This window comes from Manis javanica, chromosome 14 (assembly GCF_040802235.1).
Source record: "Manis javanica isolate MJ-LG chromosome 14, MJ_LKY, whole genome shotgun sequence".
Lineage (NCBI taxonomy): Eukaryota > Metazoa > Chordata > Mammalia > Pholidota > Manidae > Manis > Manis javanica.
Genome location: NC_133169.1, coordinates 77,466,930 through 77,481,645, shown reverse-complemented (window position 1 = coordinate 77,481,645; position 14,716 = coordinate 77,466,930). Strand labels below are relative to the sequence as shown.

At 42.2% G+C, this 14,716-nt stretch overlaps 1 protein-coding gene across 1 annotated transcript in view; it reads right to left on the bottom strand.

The window, feature by feature from the left end:
* Window positions 1–2,209: 2,209 nt before the first annotated feature.
* Window positions 2,210–14,716, bottom strand: part of FEM1C (fem-1 homolog C) — a 103,983-nt gene continuing 91,476 nt past the window's right edge. Inside the window, exons 5-6 of the transcript XR_012125289.1 lie at window positions 3,282–3,414; window positions 2,210–2,437 (exon numbers count right to left, since the gene is read on the bottom strand). The gene's annotated coding sequence lies outside the window, so the exon portion shown is untranslated. The remainder of the gene's footprint in view (window positions 2,438–3,281; window positions 3,415–14,716) is intronic.

Sequence of the window (14,716 nt, the reverse complement as noted above, 5' to 3'; positions counted from 1 at the left end):
CTTTCTGAGGGGAATCCTAGATTGGGAATCCATGGAGGCCTGGAGAATACCACTAAGAGCTGGTGTCTGTTTTCTAGTCCCAAACTATTTTTAACTCCAATATTTGGGATAAGCACAAGAAAACCAAAGACTCCAGAGTGAACGCCAAAGCCTGGGATGTGGTCTGGCTCTTCTAATCTCCAACATTGCAAAGAAGGACCGTAAACTGGGCATGTATTGGTAGTTCCCCTTCTCCCTTTCATTTGCCACTGGAGAAAACTTGAAGCTCATAAATCTATACTGGTGTAGTAGACATTTAATTGTCAGTTGACTATCTCCTCCTGGCCCCTTTAACAACACACTGATTTTCCTCTGAAGGTCCCCTGGCACCCCCACCCCTGTATGGGCATAACTCTGGCTCCAGGCTTGGGTACCAAGCTGGGCCTGGAAGATCACAGGGGTGGGGGACTGGTTTAGAGACAGGCTTGTGTCCCAAACTAGGCCAGTGAAAATCAGCACACACAGTGCTGAGACCGCAGAGGGAGTGTCTGGGCCTGGGGTCACTAAGCTGGTACATGGAACCCGTGGTAGGCAGAGAAAAGCAAGGCTGAGAGACTGGCCACGCCAGGCCCTTCGTGCACAGCTGCAAGCCCTGGATCTGACTGTGGCTGAACCCACCCCCGGAACTGTCCAGTTATATGGATCAATGAGCCACATTTGTCTTTCAGTCAGTTTTAGTCAGGCATGTATTTTATAACCAGAACCCTGTATCTCCCACCTATTCCTCTTCATTTCTCTGACCTCTTTATCAATTCATATTCATCTCGTTAGAATCCATCCTGCATCAACCCTGGAACTCGCCAATCCTTAGACATGAGTTTTCTTGATCACCCTACAGGAATCCTTTCTGGACCACAGTTTCCAAAAGTTCAGATTTTATCATTAAAATATGTTCCAAAAGTTCAGATTTTATCATTAAAATATGTTGTCAGCAACTAAGTTTACTTCCCCTAGAAATAACTGTCCTAAAATTCAGGAGCCATGTGAGCTGCTCTTGTGAGCTTCCCAGGGCCTTGCGATCCTTGGAAACAAATGTCACCTCTTCTGCCATCTGCCTGGTGGCACGTGGCTGTCCTGCTGCTCTCTTCCCACCGCGTTCCCATCCTGCTCTCATCAGCAGAGCTCTCGTGCTGCAGGAACGAGTCCAAACAAACCTTTGGCTTCCCTTGAAGCCTGAGCACACGGACTCCCGGACACACGCCAACTCCTGTGTGAGTGCATGTGTCCCCATTCACCTACAAGGCACAAAGCCGCCAGGAAAAACCACTCGGAGGCCTCTGATACCCTGATTCAAGCAGAGCATCTGTCCATCCACCCAGGGGCGGCAGACAGAGTTCCTAGCCAGCTCAGCCATTCCTCCTGGATTCTGGTCTCCCCTGCCCCTCTGCAGGAGCCCTGGGAGGACCATGCCCTTGGGGAGTCAGTAGCATGGCACATTTATGGAAGAGAGAGGGTGGTGGAGAAAGAGGGAGGGGAGAACGGGACCAGGGAGGAGGCGGGGACAACAGCTTCACTGCAGCCATTAGTACAGACTAGGAAGTGGGGTGGTAAACAGTAAGACAGTGAGACTGAGGAAAACTTAGGGAGTGCAGGTTCTTTGTGCCATCAATTTAGAAAGATTTTGAGTGAGTATGTGCTACTGGAAGTAATTTTTTTCATTAATATGGAGAAAGACAGTGGAGGGAAAAATCTATCTGTATGAAATATACAGTGACCAGTAAAGCCTCTATACCCAACTGTGGCCCTTCCTCTCCTTGGTTAGCAGGTGTTTTCTTTCTAGAAAAATACATACACACACACATATATGTAGTATATATGTGTGTGTGTTTTAAAAAATTCGAACAGAAGAGATCAAACTACACATGCTTTTTTATACCTAACCTGTTTTCATCTCATAATAAGACCAGAGGCTTTTTCACAGCAACATGAACAGATCTACTCACTGTTTGAATGGCTGCCTGACAGCCCCCTGAAGGCCCTGTTACTTACCAAGCCCCCCTGCACACATGCTTAGGTTGTCTGGTGTTTGCTCCTGCAAACAATACTATTCTTGGTGTATAGCTACCAGGTGAAGTTCTGAGTGGAAATGCTGAATCAGTGACTGTACACTTTAATTTTTAATGGATAATACCACATAGTGCTTTATTTATTAACAATAAACAATCAGGTACCTGTATCAATTATCAAGACTTTGCATATAATTAAAAACCTAAAGTGGTTTCGGCTTAACCACATGAAGGCCTATCCTCACTTTGTGAAATAAGTCCAGAGACAGGCAGTTCAGAGCCATCAATGACCTAGGCTCCTTCATTCTTGCCCTGTCATGCAAGATATGTGGCTTCCATCTTCAAGGTGACCTCGTGGTCCTGCACAGTTACTGGAGCTCTCCACTTCACATCTGCATTCCAGGCAGCAGAAAAAAGAGAAGGGAAAAGAGAAGGTGGACACACTTCCTAGATGGGTTAGCTCCTCTGTGGAGCCTTCCAGGAAGTCCCACAGAACACTTCTGCTTACATCTCATTGGCTGGAGCTAAATTACATGGCCACACCTAGTGACTAGGAGGCTGGAGAGGATTTGTGCAGCAGTGACGCCTGCCAAACAAGGAGGGTGCATCTTCTAGGAAAGGAAAAGAGAAGGGGGGCAACAAGCTACTCCCACACATCATTACCAGTATGCTTTGGAGATTTTGAGGGTTTGTTTCAAGACCACTGCATAAAGCAAATAATGCAATAAAGTGAGTCAAATGAATATTTTGGTTTCCCAGTACATATAAAAACTATGTTCACACTCTACTGTAGTCCACTAGGTGTGCAATAACATATGACTAAAAAAAAAATATGTGTACAACTTAAGTAAAAAATACTTCATTGCTAAAAAATGCTTACCATCACCTGAGCCTTCAGTGAGTTGTAATCACTGATTGCAGACCAACATGATCAATATCATAATAAGGAAACAGTTTGAAGTGTTGCAAGAATTACCAAAATGTGACCCAGAGACACAAAGGGAGCAAATGCTTTTGGAAAAATGGCCCCGAAAGACTTGCTCGACCCAGGGTTGCCACCCCTTCAATTTGTAAAAAACAGAGTATCTCCAAAGTGCAATAAAGCAAAGCACAATAAAACGAGGTCTGCCTGTACTTATCCTGATACATTCCAAAATGCTGCTTCTTTTCAGTTTTTAGCAGAAAGAGCTGGACATATACACTTAAAACAAACAAAACATCCTGTGAATCTCCTACCTTCTGTGGCTCTGTGGCATCTCTATTAATGTGGGCATTTGGACACCTCCATCCTAGAGCCAGAGGAATGTTTGTGTCCATGAGCGGAGCAGACAGGTGGCTCTGAAGAGTTTCTGGGACATGGCACTAGCAGCTGTCATCACAAGGAAAGTCTTGGTTGGCACCGTGTACAGGGAGCCCCCACGAGCTCATCATCCAGCTTCAACAAATACCAACTCAGAGCCGCTCCTGTTCGGCACACTCCTTCCCACTCTCCCGTGTTTTCTGGAGAAAACTCCGGTCATATGATTTCAACTATAATTATCTCAGTGTATGTCTCTAAAAGATAACTCTTAAAAAATACCACAATGCTATTACCATGTGTAAAAATAGCAATTCCTTAATGCAAACATGTCAGTGTTCAACTTTCTAAGTCTCAAAATTATTAGAATTTGCTTGAATAAAGAATTTAAATAAGACCCCTGCATTGCAGTCCGTAGACATGTGTAAGTCTCTTTTAACTTGTAGTTCTCTAGCAGAGTTACTGGAGTTCTCGATCTCCTTTTCTTACAATTAAAAGGAATTTATTATGGAAAATTTTAAGTGCATATAAAATTTGTAGGCATTTCCATTTGCTACCAGTGGTCCAACCAGTACTCAAATCTGCTCCCCTTCTGCATCTCCATGTGCCTCACCTCCAGCCACACCCCCTGGTCTGGGCCACCCTCACCTCTTCCTGGACCACTGTGATGGCCTCCCAGTGTGCATCCCAGGAACCCACTCATCATCCACCAGGCACAAATTTGGTCTTGCACCCCTCTGCTTAAATAGAAAGGATAAAATAACAAAACACTGATCAAGAGCTCATGGTATATGTTTTCTTGTGTTGCTCAAAAACTTGCCTCTGAAAGCAGTCTCCAAATGTGTCTTCCACAAATGTGGGGTACTCACCTGAATACATAATATCAGATATCAAGATATGAAGTATTTGGGTGACAGAATCCTAGCCTACAGCACAGATGGAAACTGCCTGGCCTCTCTTTGCTAACCTCGGGGCTGAGTTTTACTAAAGCCCCATTTCCTGGTTCACATTCTATATCCCTACTTGTAGGGTAGCCCTCCCCTGATTTGTTTCCAGCTTCTGGATTTGTCTCAGTCATGTGCCTCAGTGTCCCTGCTTCCATCCTGCCTTGTTTGCTAGTTTTAACCTTCTATTCCTAGATCCCAGCTTGGCTTTACTCTTCCTAGTTTTGGACCTATCCTCTTTCAAAACTGTCATTTTTAATTGACTCCATGCACCTATTACACACACACACACACACACACACACACACTACCATTACCATCACCCAAGACATGTGCATTCAGGTAATTTTTCCTTAATTAGCCACATTAAATGATTACTTCCTTCTGCCCTGAAGGAATCAACTGCTTAGTGAAACAGGTAAGTACATGAACTATAACACTTCCTGTAACATGAATGCAAGGATAAATTGATAAATGTCTAGCCTGGCATGGGGATCTGGGATTTGGGCTAACAGAGATTCCCAGAATGTTGAATAATTAGAATCTACTGTGCTTATCTATATACAGCATATCCAAATGGAAGTGTAGGTTGATGGAAAAGACAAAATCACAGTGTTGCTTCACCAGGCTTACTGGACAAATTATTCTTTTAAAATCCTGGGGCTGAATCTGTGCAACAGCCAAAGGGAGGCATGAGGCGGGGAGGAAGAGAGCTGCTTCCAAGTTTGTTCAGTCTCTCTGCTTGCTTCCCCTGCTCTGACCACCAATGCCCTTGGCTTCTCTGTACAAAATGGTCTCCCCAAATAATGTTCTGCTGAGGAGTCTCTATCTCTGTTCCCTTCAATGGAGAAAATGATTATTTTCCTGGTGGCTACCCTTCAGCTGAACTTTCTGATTTCCAGAAATAGAGATGGGCACTGATTTTCCAGAAATTGGTTGGGCTAATCCTGTGTCCTGTGAACTGTACCAGCTGCTATGACCGAGTCTTACATGAGCTTCACCCTGTGAGGACCAGTGCCCAGCAGAAGCAGGTGTGCTGCTGGCAGACCCTCATGGCTGCCTCAGGGATCTCCCATCCCCACCATATGAGATATTGGTGCTCAGAGCGGGTCATTTCATCTTGTTTTTACTACATCTCTGGCTGCTATTTTACTAGGGAATCTGAAGGAAGGTACCCTTCCACCTGCTAAGTGCATGTCAGGAAAGCAAGCACTCTTTGAAAGAACAGGTACGTCTGGTCTTGAACCGGCCAGGGAACTAGAATGGAAACCCAGTCCTCCCCAAACCATTAAGAACAGTGTGCTTACAGAGTTGACTGTACGGGCCCTGCAGATGGCAGTTATTTAGCACAAAATCTTTGAACAAGAGGGACCGCAGGAGGAGAGATTGTCTAGTGCTAATTTCTTTTTATTTTTCCTTTTTTTAAATTAAGGTATCATTGATATACAATCTTATAAAGATTTCACATGAGCAACATTGTGGTTACTACATTCACCCATATTATCAAGTCCCCCACTGTACCCCACTGCAGTCACTGTCCATCAGTGTAGTAAGATGCTATAGAGTCACTACTTGTCTTCTCTGGGCTGTACTGCCTTCCATGTGACCCCCCTACATTAGGTGTGCTGATCATAAGGCCTCTTAATCCCCTTCTCCCTCCTTCCCCAGCCCCTCCTCTTTGGTAACCGCTAGTCCCTTCTTGGAGTCTGTGAGTCTGCTGCTGTTTTGTTCTTTCAGTTTTCCTTTGTTCTTATACTCCACAAATGAGTGATATCATTTGGCACTTGTCTTTCTCCACCTGGCTTATTTCACTGAGCATAATACTCTCTAGCTCCATCCATGTTGTTGCAAATGGTAGAATTTGTTTTCTTCTGAAGGATGAATAATATTCCATTGTGTATATGTATCACCTCTGCTTTATCCATTCATCTACTGATGGATACTTAGGTTGTTTCCATATCTTGGCTGTTGTAAATAGTGCTGCGATAAACACATGGGTGCATATGTCTTTTGGAATTTGGGATCTTGTTTCCTTTGGGCAAATTCCTAGGAGTGGAATTTCTGGGTCAAATGGTATTTTTATTTTCAGTTTTTTGAGGAACCTCCATACTGCTTTCCACAATGGTTGAACTAATTTATATTCCCACCAACAGTATAAGAGGGTTCCCCTTTCTCCACATTCTCTCCAGCATTTGTTGTTCCTTGTCTTTTGGATGTTAGCCATCCTAACTGCTGTGAGACAATATCTCATTGTGGTTTTAAATTTGTGTTTCCCTGATAATTAGTGATGTGGAACATCTTTTCATGTGCCTGTTGGCCATCTGAATTTCTTCTTTAGAGAATTGTCTGTTCAGATCCTCCACCCATATTCTAACTGGGTTATTTGCTTTTTGGGTGTTGAGTGTGTGAGTTCTTTATATATATTGGATGTTACCTCCTTATTGGACACATCGTTTGCAAATATATTCTCCCATACTGTAGGATGCCTTTTTGTTCTACTGATGATGTCCTTTGCTGTACAGAAGCTTTTTAGTTTGATGTAGTCCCACTTGTTCATTTTTATTTTGTTTTCCTAGCCCAAGGAAATGCATCCAGGAAAATGTTGCTCATTCTTATATTTAAGAGATTTTTGCCTATGCTTTTCTTCTACGAGTTTTATGGTTGCATGACTTACATCCAGGTCTTTGATCCATTTTGAGTTTATTCTTGTGTATGGAGTTAGACAATAATCCAGTTTCATTCTCTTGCATGTAGCTGTCCAGTTTTGCCAACACCAGTTGTTGTAGAGGCTGTCATTTCCCCATTGAATGTCCATGGCTCCTTTATCATATATTAATTGGCCGTACATGTTTGGGTATACATCAGGACTCTCTATTCTGTTCAACTGATCTATGGGTCTGTTCTTATGCCAGTACCAAGTTGTTTTGATCATTGTGGTTTTGTAGCAGAGCTTGAAGTTGGGGAGTGTAATTCCCCCAGCTTGATCTCAGGATTGCTTTGGGTATTCGGGATTTTTTGTGGTTCCATATGAATTGTAGAACTATTTGTTCCAGTTTGTTGAAGAATGCTGTTGGTAGTTTGATAGGGATTGCATTGAATCTGTAGATTACTTTAGACAGGATGGTCATTTTGACAATGTTAATTCTTCCTATGCATGATCATGGGATGTATATCCATTTATTGGTGTCTTCTTTAATTTCTTTCATGAGTGTCTGGTAGTTTTCAGGGCATAGGTCTTTCACCTCCTTGGTTAGGTTTATTTGTAGATATTTTACTCTTTTTGATGCAATCATAAGTGAAATTGTTTTCTTGATTTCTCTTTCTACTAGTTCATTGTTAGTATACAGGAATGCCACAGATTTCTGTGTATTAATTTTGTATCCTGAAACTTTGCTGAATTCAGTTTTAGTTTTTGTAGTTTCGGAGTGGATTCTATAGGGCTTTTATGTAGAATATCATGTCATCTGCAAACAGTGACAGTTTAACTTCTCCCTTACCAGTCTGCATGCCTTTTATTTCTTTGTGTTGTCTGATTGCCGTGGCTGGGACCTCCAGTGCTATGTTGAATAAAAGTGGGGAAAGTGGGCATCCTTGTCTTGTTCCCAGTCTTAGAGGAAAAGCTTTTAGCTTTTTGCTGTTAAGTATGATGTTGGCTGTGGGTTTGTCATATATGGCCTTTATTATGTTGAGGTACTTTCCATGTATACCCATTTTGTTGAGAGTTTTTTTAAATCATGAATGGATATTGTATTTTGTCAAATTCTTTTTCAGCATCTATGGAATTGATCATGTGATTTTTGTCCTTCTTTTGTTGCTGTGGTGGATGATGTTGGTGGACTTTTGAATATTGTACCATCTTTGCATTCCTGGAATAAATCCCACTTGATCCTGATGGATGATCTTTTTCATGTATTTTTGAATTCAGTTTGCTAATATTTTGTTGAGTATTTTTGCATCTATATTCATTAGGGGTATTGGTCTGTAATTTTCTTTTTCTTTGTGGTTGTTTGCCTGCTTTTGGTATTAGAGTGATGCTGGCCTCATAGAATGAGCTTGGAAGTATTCCCTCCTCTTCTACTTTTTGGAAAACTTTAAGGATGGTGGGTATTATTAGGTCTTCTCTAAATGTTTTACAAAATTCAGTGGTGAAGCCATCTGGTCCAGGGATTGGTTCTTAGGTAGTTTTTTGATTACCAATTCAATGTCATTGCTGATAATTGGTTTGCTCTGAATTCTGTTTCTTCCTGGGTCAGTCTTAGAAGGTTGTATTTTTCTAGAAAGTTGTCCATTTCTTCTAGGTTATCTGATTTGTTAGCATATAATTTCTCATAGTATTTTCTAATAATTCTTTGTATTTATGTGGTGTCCATAGTGATTTTTCCTTTCTCATTTCTGATTCTGTTTATGTGTGTAGACTCTCTTTTTTTATTGATAAGTCTGGCTAGAGGTTTATCTATTTTGTTTATTTCTCAAAGAACCAGCTTCTGGTTTCATTAATTCTCTCTATTGTTATAGTTTTCTCAATTTTATTTATTTCTTCTTTGATCTTTATTATATCTCTCCTTCTACTGACTTTGGGCATTATTTGTTCTTCTTTTTCTAGTTCATTAATTGTGAGTTTAGACTGTTCATTTGGGATTGTTCTTCTTTCCTGGGGTAAGCCTGTATTGCTATATACTTTCCTCTTAGAACTGCCTTCACTGCTTCCCACAGAATTGGGGTGATGAGCTGCTATTTTCATTTGTCTCCATATATTGCTTGATCTGTTTTTATTTGGTCATTGATCCATTTTTTATTTAGTAACATGTTGTTAAGCCTCCATGTGTTTGCGGGCTTTTTTGTTTTTTTGGCACAGTTTATTTCTAAATAAACTTTCATGCTTTTGTGGTCTGAGAAGTTGGTTGGTACAATTTCAATCCTTCTGAATTTACTGAGGCTCTTTTTGTGGCCTAGTATATGATCTATTCTGGAAAATGAATAGATAGAAAATCTATTCTATTCATGTGCACTTGAGAATAATCTGTATCCTGCTGCTTTTGGATGGAGTGTTCTATAGATGTCTATTAGGTCCATATGTTCTAATGTGTTGTTTAGTGCCTCTGTCTCTTTATTTATTTCCTGTCTCATTGATTTGTCCTTTGGAGTGAGTATTGTGTTGAAATATCCTAAAATGAAAGCATTGCATTCTGTTTCCCCCTTTAATTCTATTAGTATTTATTTCACATATTTGGGTGCTCCAATGTTAGGTACATAGATATTTATAATGACTATATCCTCTTGTTGGACTGACCTTCTTTATCCCTTGTTACTTTGTTTTGAAGTCTATTTTATCTGATACAACTACTGCAACTCCTGCTTTTTCTTCCCTATTATTTGCATGAAATATCTTTTTCTATCCCTTCCCTTTTAATCTGTTTATGTCTTTGGGTTTGCAGAGTCTCTTGTAGGCTGCATATAAATGGGTCTTGTGTTTTTATCCATTCTGTAACTCTATGTCTTTTGATTGATGCATTCAGTCCATTTACATTTATGGTGATTATTGATAGATATGTACTTATTTCCATTGTTGTCTTTAGATTTGTGGTTACCAAAGGTTCAAGGGAAGCTTCTTTACTATCTCACCTTCTAACTTAACTCACTTAGTATGCTATTTCAAACAGTCTAAAGGTTCTTTTTTTCCCCTCCCTTCTTTTTCTTCCTCCTCCACTCTTTATATATTAGGTGTCATATTCAGTACTCTTTGCGTGTCCCTTGACTGACATTGTGGCTAGTTGGTTTAATTTTGCATTTGCTTAGTAATTAATTTGTCTACCTCCTTTACTGTGGTTTTATCTTCTCTGGTGACAGCTATTTAGCCTTAGGCATACTTCCAACTAGAGCAGTCCCTCCAAAATATACTGTAGAGATGGTTTGTGGGGGGTAAATTTCCTCAACTTTTACTTATCTGGAAATTGTTTAATCCCTGCTTCAAATTTAAATGATAATCTTACTAGGTACAGTATTCTTGGCTCAAGGCCCTTCTGTTTCATTGCATTGAATATATTACGTACTCCCTCTGGCCTGTAAGATTTCTACTGACAAGTGTGATGATAGTCTGATCGGTTTCCCTTTGTATGTGATCTTTTTTCTTTCTTGGGCTACTTTTAATACTCTCTCCTTATCCTTGATTCTAGTAATTATATGTCTTCCTTGGGTCCCTTGTGTTGGGAGATCTGTGGACTTCCATGGCCTGAGAGACAATTTCCTTCTCCAGATTGGGTAAGTTTTCAGTGATTATTCCCTCAAAGAGACTTTCTGTCTCTTTTTTTCTCTCTTCTTCTTCTGGTACCCTTATAATACAAATATTGTTCTGTTGGGATTGGCTGCAAAGTTGTTTATTCTCTTATTCTCAGAGATCCTTTTTTCTCTCTGTGCCTCAGTTTCTTTCTATTCCATTTACTGTTTCCTCTACCTCTTCTAATCTGCTTTTAAACCCTCCATTGTATGTTTCATTTCAGATACTGTCTTTTTCAATGTTTCTATCTCTTTCTTGATGTTGTCTCTGAGATCATGAATATTTTTCTGTAGTTTCATGAGTATGTTTTTAATTTTGAAATCTTTATCAAGAAGATTGGTGATTTCAGTTTCACTAAGTTGTCTTTCTGGTGTTTGAGGAATTTTGGGTTGCATAAGGTTCTTTCCTTCATATTTCTATGAATAATATGGAATAATAACTTTGTGTAGTTTGTGCCCTCTAGTGCCCAGAAACTACTCCCTGGAGCTGTGCAGCACCTGAAGTGATGGCAGAGGTCACAGACGATTGGTCCCAGTGCCTGCTGGGAGGAAAGAGGTCTTTCCTCCTTCCCTGCTGCAGTGCCTGCCTCCTCTGCCAGGGTCAGTGGGCTGAGCACACAGGCAGGAGCCTCTGTGCTATGCCCCTATAGTTTCCCAGGTGGGGCTGCCCTCTGGCTGGCCTGGCACAATGGCAGGGGCTGGTTTGTGAACCAGCACCAGGAGGAAGGAGTGGCAAGCAGCATATCACATTGGGGGCCTCAGTGTAGCTTTGCCAGCCAGGGGGATGGACTGCATAAAGCTTCTGATAGTTCCCAACCTGCTGGGCTATGTGTGCTGGGATGATTTTTTCCACCTGTCCTTTCTCCTGAGCAGCAGGCTCTGTGTAATCCTTGCCCCTTTAGCAGCCCTCTCTCTGTTGTGAATTTTTCCAAAATGCCCACCTTTATTTTGTCCTGGAGTGGCCTGTTATGGGTACATGTTCTCCATAAGCAGCGGGAGTCTCAATCTCTCCAAGTATTCTTCCTGTCTTTTCTTTCCAACCCTTCTCATCTCCAGAGCACCACATAATGTGGGTTTGTGCTCCCAGGGTCAATCTCCAGGGCTGGGTATTTAGCAGTCCTGGGCTTCTACTCCCTCCCTGCTCCATTTCTCTTCCTCCTGCCAGTGAGCTTGGGTAGGGGGAGGGCTTATGTCCTGCTGGATTGTGGCTTTGGTACTTTACCCTTTTCTCTGAGGTCTTCTCTTTTCTCCAGTTGTAGGCCATCTGTTGCAGCCTTATTTCCAGTCAGTCTTCCAGGATTAGTTGTATTTACTGCATTTTTGTGTTATACGTTGTTTTGAGAGGAGGTTTCTGCCTCATTCTCACGCTGCCATCTTGTTTAATCCTTAGTGCTAATTTCTTAAGGTGAATTAAAGGCTGTTGGAGCAAGTGTCTAAGAGACATTTCCACTTCTGCAGGAGCTCTTACATGGACCAAGGAAGCCAGACAACACCTGGAAGTGACAGCAAAACTGAGTTTTCCATGGAAAACTAATGGGATGGCGGAGGATACTACAGACAGCATTACAAGGGCCATATCCAGGGCATGTGGAAGTCCTTGAAAAGTTAAGTGATCTGTCAAAATGTTCTCAAATGAATCCATTCAGCTCTGTTCTTTGACTCAAATATTTATCCATGTTATCTTTGGTAGGTGATTTTAAAATGTCAAAAAGGATAAGGTCTTTCATGCAGACATGGGGTCTCACTGTCACAGTCCAGGCCACCAGATGTTGCCAAAGGAAAATGAGCACAGATCCTTTCCCCCGTGGGCACAGATGGCTGCACTGAAGCATAGTGCTCTCCTGGAACCGACAGTCACCTGTTCACTTGTCACGAGCATGTTTGGGTACTGAGCTGCTTTCAGTGAGTGTCTTCCAGAATGGCTCCTTTAACTCATGTTACTATCTATGTGTGTAGAACTAAGACCTCTTTTCAGACAGTACACTTCAGAAACAACATTTCTAATGGCCTTCAGTTCATTGCAAATCAAAAATAACAAATGGGGCTGAAATCGGTGCAGGTACATGTTGAACCACTGGCTCTCCAGGGAAATAAAGCTCTAATCGGTAGTGTTTGCCACTTCCATGGTATTAATACTCCCACCTCGGCTAAGTTCAAGCTACCAACTGAGCTTCATTGAGTGTGGAGTTGGGAAGAGATGCACACAATTGGCTCCTGAAGGCAGATGTGGGGAGTGCGTGCCAGCATCAGCACACTGCTAGCAGGGCCAACCAAGAACAAGACACTTCCTATCCCTTCCAGGGCATCCTACTTTTCCTAACCAGAGTAGAACTAACATTTTCTTTTCTTGTTGAAATTTCATTATTAATTTTATTGTTTTATTTTTAAATTATTTTATTTTCCTTTCTGAAGGAAAGGAGCAAATCAGACCTTTTTTGGATCACTGTTGTGTGTGTCTTCATCTTTTCACTGCTCAGGACTGACTCAACTCTTTCTTTGGGATTCTGTTAAAGTCCAGACAATGCTGGGATGACTTGCTTAGAATCTGTGGACTCAAGAGAAGCACAACAGCAGAAAGGCAGAGGATAGGATTCAGAGTCCAAACAACCTGGGTTCAAAGTCAGTTCTATCATGAAGATAAGCTAGGAGATTTAGGGTTCCATGACTAGCTTCTATGACCTCTGCTATCCTCTCTAAATTAGAGTAAAAATCATAGTATAAAAAGCTCTTTGGGTAGTTGTGAGGTTAAATAAGCAAGTTTGTGTAAATATTTATCTCAGCATCTGGCACATGGCCCTCCATGAATAGAAAATATGATCATTGCTAGTGCTATTACTTGGCCTGGTTTCTGTCTGAGCATCCACCACCTCCCTAGAACATGGGGCCTCCCTGTGACCTGATCAGGGCATCTGCTTCTGGGGAAGTATACCAGGAGCCAAGAGGGCTCTCATCTACCTCACAAGGCAAGAGAGTGCCCAGTGGGACGTCAGGGTATCAGCCCAGCAGTCCCATAGTGAGGCATTTCCTGGTTAGAAGAAGCAATATAACAGGAACTTCAGCAGTAAAGTCACCCCGGCCTAAGCAGAGGGCCTTGGGAAGTGGACACAGCAGGCGCAGAGCTTCCAAACACCCCAGCATGAAGGTGGGACCTTCCCCTGTGTTGTCCGGTCCTCAGCTATCCTCCCAGGGCCCAGACTCTTCCGCCTTCGTCCCTGTGCTGAAGTCCCCAGCCCTTGCTTCCTCCTTTAGGCCAGGCACAGGGGCAAAAGCACCTTTCAAAGCTGATACCGATCCTTCTATTTATGTTCATTGTATAGTTCTCCAATCCTTTTTCTTCCATTTGGGTTTGACCATATCATAAACTATTGAACCATGCAGGATGGTCCTATGACCCTCACTTCACTCCAGAAAGTGTCCCAGAGAGGTGAGCGACTTAGCCAAGGGTCAGGGCTGCCTCCCACCCCTTGGTTTTAGGTCTCCCTTCAGTATCTATGTTCATTACACTAGGATTCCGACCAAGAGCCAATTTTCCTGACAAGCCCCGTGTTGGACAGCAGCCCCAGCCAACGCCTGCATCACTGGGATAAGGAATTCTGCTAGCTCTCCCTGGACTGCGTCTGAACATACTGCTCCCTGTGGCCAAAATATCCTTCTGACTTGACTAGTTTTGTGATAAGGACAGAGACCCTTTTTTCTTCCCCTAAATGGACTCAGCCCTGTGGGCTATTTAAAGGCTCCAGAATTCTCAGAGGAAAATCATCAAACAGGCACTAGAGCAGCAAGGACCTGAGAGATGACCCAGCCCAGCATCTCACTGTGCTAAGAGGTAAATCAAGGCAGAGAGTTTGAGGGATGTGGACCAAGGCCGTGGACTGGTTGGCCAGCGGCTGAAGGGGACCCAGGCCCCAGGGCTCCTGTGTACAAGGTCATAAACCCAGATGCAGAAAACAAACACAACCTCTTCCTTTTCCATTACAAGATCCTGCCGTTTCTTTATTTAGTATACCCAATGCAAAAAAGATTAGAAAGCATGGACTAAACTAAACTATGTTTTATACATAAAGCATGACACCTTTAAGCATTCAGTGCTTTTTTCTTTCCATGGTGAGAGGTCTACTTCCTAACAAGGAGATGTCCTTTTCCAAAGGAGACCACGT